Source organism: Dasypus novemcinctus, chromosome 10 (genome assembly GCF_030445035.2).
Source record: "Dasypus novemcinctus isolate mDasNov1 chromosome 10, mDasNov1.1.hap2, whole genome shotgun sequence".
NCBI lineage: Eukaryota > Metazoa > Chordata > Mammalia > Cingulata > Dasypodidae > Dasypus > Dasypus novemcinctus.
Window position 1 is genome coordinate 105364707 of NC_080682.1, and position 4145 is coordinate 105368851.

Consider the following 4145-nt stretch of genomic DNA (forward strand, 5'->3'; position numbering starts at 1 on the left):
GCCATAGATGCAATCAACTCACTGATGATTAAAGTCTATGATATGCCCTTTTATTACAATTAGCCCAGGGCTTGCTTGACCAGACAACTGGGAACCATGACCTGGTCAAGTTGACATATTAACCTGATCATCATAGTCCACCCCTTGTCAACTTGGCAGCCATACACATCGTCTTAAACCATACTTAGAGGTACTTAATTTATAATAAAAACAAGAACAGATACACACACACACATATACATTAATATTTCTGCCTAATGTTACTCAACTGTCCTGCATACAATTGTAAGTGCACTAAATCCCTGTAGAATAGGGTACAATTCCTTGGGTAATATTCACTCTTAAACTTGATATCCTCTAATACTAAGATGTGAAACTAATACAACTTATGTCATATGATAAGGGGGAAAGACAGGGAATAAAACAAATATATTCTTTTTATGTATATGTACATAACAAGAGAAGGATGACATTTTTTAAAAGTAGAAACTGATTCATTTCCTGGAACCTTATTTCCACTTTCTGTTGGAGCCTGTGAAGATCAGCTTCTGCCCCCTCGTGCTGTTCCTGCCCACTGGGGGCCTGAGCAGCAGGGGCTGCAGGCCAGGCTTCAGGTGCAGGGGGAGCAGCCAGGCTGCAGCGGGGAATGCGGAGCAGGCGTGGAGGGCACCTGCTCACCCTCAGACCAGTCTGCCACCTTGGGCTGAGGGGCAGGGACTTCAGGAGCAGGAGTGGCCCATTCACCCAGAAGCTCCACAGCCTTCTCAGCACGGCCTGCTCTTTCTTTGCAATCTCTTCAGGATCTCTGTTGAAGTAGAGATCCGACATGATCACCCATGGGTGCTCATGGGAGATGGGGCCATGCATGTGCAGAACTTGCCGGGCCAGCATCCACCACCTCACACTCCCGGGTAAGCTCCTTTGCTGTTGCATGTGGTGAAGGCATCCCCCTAGGGCAGAGGAGAATCTACGTCACACCGAGCAATGGTGGGCAGGTGAGCATAGGACACCTCCGTGAGAGGCTGGTGGTCAGCCTGGCATTGGTCACCACCAGAAGACGTGGCTCCTGGAAGGCTGCCTGAATCTGGCTGGTGAAGGTTCCAGGAGTGAAGCGCCCAGCAATAGGGGTAGCTCCAGTGGTGGCAGCAACCTTCAGCATGGCCCACTGGGCAGTATTCCTGGAAGATATGACACTGACACCAGCAGGGTTTTCAATGGCAGCAATGACATGAACCACCAACTGAAGCTTCTCCCAGGCCGTCTTCAGATTTACGATGCAGGCGCCATTACTTTTCCTTTTGAGATATGCTGTTCCATTTGGAAGTCAGTGTTGGTGCCCCCTAAGTGGGTTCTGCCCCAAGGAATTTGAGGACATCCTCTTTCATCATCTGTAGGACATCAAGGACTCCGGAGATTGTTTAAGTTTCCCTTTGAGTTAAGGCAAAGGGGCAACAGCCATATAGACCCCTCTCTGGGTAGTGCAGAAAGGCAAGGGTGAAATATTTATGGCCATTACAGGCCTTGATTCTGTAACTGGTAATGTGGTTGAAGTTTGTATTTATCACTACCTTCTTCCACTACTCATTCCAAGTTCCCTCTACCCTCAGCAAGCACTTCAGCTGGCCCTGGTTCTTTGCCTGGTGGGGTGACCTAAGCCTTCATTCCTGAAGATTCTGGGCCTTTTTCAGTCCTGCCTGTATTGAGTTGTTGCAGTTTTCCATTGACTTTAATCACCGGGCATGGCAGTACTAAGAGGTGTCCTAGGCGGTCTCTTGTATTCCAGGAAAATTCTTCTTTGTCTCCACTGTGTACTTGCAGTCTAATTTCCCCTGGATAGGATAGACTTTCCCAGGCAGTACAGTAATTCCCAGTAATTCCCTTCCCATAGTGGCCAAGTGGTAGTCTTAACATCCATTTCAATGTAATCGTATTTCCTGGTGGAAGCATTCCTTCTTTTGGAACTAAGACCTGTAGACCAGCTGAGCTGAAGTTTGCAGGGACAGGAAGCAAAAATTTTCAGTCAAAGGGATGCTGATGCAAAGTACCAGAAATGTGTTGGCTTTTATAAAAGGTATATATTTGGGATAAAAACCTACAGTTGGCTCTTAAGAAACCAACTCAAGGCTATTTTCTCACCAAGGTCTTTTGCCACATGTTGAAGCAAGATGGCGAGTGATCTCTGCCTGGTCTTTCCTTCCTTTTTCCTCTTAAGGATCCATGGGCCCAGTTTCTTCTGATCTAAGCTGTAGGCTGGCATAGGATTCATCTCTCAGGGCTTCCTGTATCAGTCTAGCAAAGGGCTCATTTCCTTCCCAGCCTTATCAGCTGCTCCGCTGCTCTGGACTTTTCAGCTACAAACTATCAGGTGAACGGTTCATCTCTCCCCAGGCTTTAGCTGTTTGAGCCTTCTCTCCTCTGTTATCTATGAAGCTCTCTCTCTTCCTGCTGTGTCTTCTTGAGTGAGTGTCTGTTTCTGTCAGCCCACCAAGGGGGCAGGGACTAACCTGAGTCATGCCTTACTGACGTGGTTGAATCAAAGCCCTAAGGTGATTTAATCAAGTAAACTTAAAACCTTTGAATTTAATATAATCAAAGGGTATCACACCCAGAGGAACAGACCAGTTTACAAACATAATCCTTCTCTTTTTTGGGGTTGATAAATAATCGCAAACTGCCACACTCATAGATCACTACAGGTAATAGTGAATGGCACTACTCCCATTCACTATTACCATTCACTATTACCCATTCACCCCTTGATTCCTGGACCCATGAATGGTGGCGATGGAAGAAAGAGCATCATAGAATGGACACTGGTTTAGAGCATACACAGCCTCCTGGAGAACATTGCCCCAGCCCTGCAAGGTACTGCAGCCCAGTTGGTATAGTAATTGAGTCTTCAAAAGGCCATTCCACTGTTCTATCAATCCAGCTGCTTCAGGATGATGGGGATCATGGTAAGACGAGTGAATTCCATGAGAATGTGCCCATTCCCACACACCCTTTGCTGTGAAGTGGGTTCATTGTTCAGAAGCAATGCTGGGTGAATGCCATGGCTGTAGATAAGACATTTGGTGAGTCCACAGAGGGTAATTTTGGAAGAAACATTGCGTGAAGGGAAGGCAAACCCATATCCAGAGTATGAATCTATTCCAGTAGAACAAATCACTGCCCCTTCCATGAAGCAAATGGTTCAATGTAATCAACCTGCCACCAGGTAGCAGGCTGATCAACTTGAGGGGCTGAATGTGGGTCTTTGCTGCTGGCTGACTGGACACTCAGCAGCGGTTGTAAACAGGTGGACCTTGGTGAGGGGAAGTCCATGTTGCTGAGCCCATGAATAATCTCCATCCCTACCACTATGGCCACCTTGCACATGAGCCCATTGGGCAATGACAGGAGTGGCTGGGGAAAGAGGCTGAGTGCTAGCCACAGAGCACGTCATCTTATCCCTTGATTATTAAAATCTTCCTCTGCTGAAGTCACCCTCTGATGAGTATTCACGTGGGACACATATCTTCATATTTTTGCCCACTCCGAAAGGTCTATCCACATACCTCTTCCCCAGTCCTCTCTGTCACCAGTTTTCCAATCATGTTCCTTCCAAGCCCCTGACCATCCAGCCAAACCATTGGCAAAAGCCCATGAATCCATGTACAAATGCACCTCATGCCATTTCCTTCCTAGCAAAATGAACAACCCGGTGCAGTGCCCTAAGTTCTGCCCACTGGGAGGATTTCCTCTCACCACTGTCCTTCAGGGATGTTCCAGAAAGGGGCTGCTGTGTTACTGTTGTCCACTTCCAGGTGATACCTGCATATTGTGCAGAACTATCTGGAAACCAGGTCCAAGTTTTCTCTTCTTCAGTCAATTGATTGTAAGGAACTCAGATGCTTGATGAGGATGGACCAGAGAGGACTGCTGCTGGGAAGCCCTTGGAAGGGGTGGGCCCCCACAAAGCCCTGAGGAGAAGACATCAGTCTAGAGATGATGTTCAGACTTTGAAATCTAGGGGAGTATGCCCTGCAGGTTTTCAGAACTGTTTGGGACCCATGAAGCCTGTTCTCCTGCCAATTGCTCCTTATGGTAATGCAAATGTTTATCCTGTGACTGTCCCTCCTTGTATATTAGAATCAGATAACCTG

At 47.2% G+C, this 4145-nt stretch overlaps 1 pseudogene; it reads right to left on the minus strand.

Annotated features, from left to right (window-relative positions):
- Window positions 1-610: 610 nt before the first annotated feature.
- Window positions 611-1418, minus strand: LOC131280254 (small ribosomal subunit protein uS2-like; annotated as a pseudogene).
- Window positions 1419-4145: the final 2727 nt, after the last annotated feature.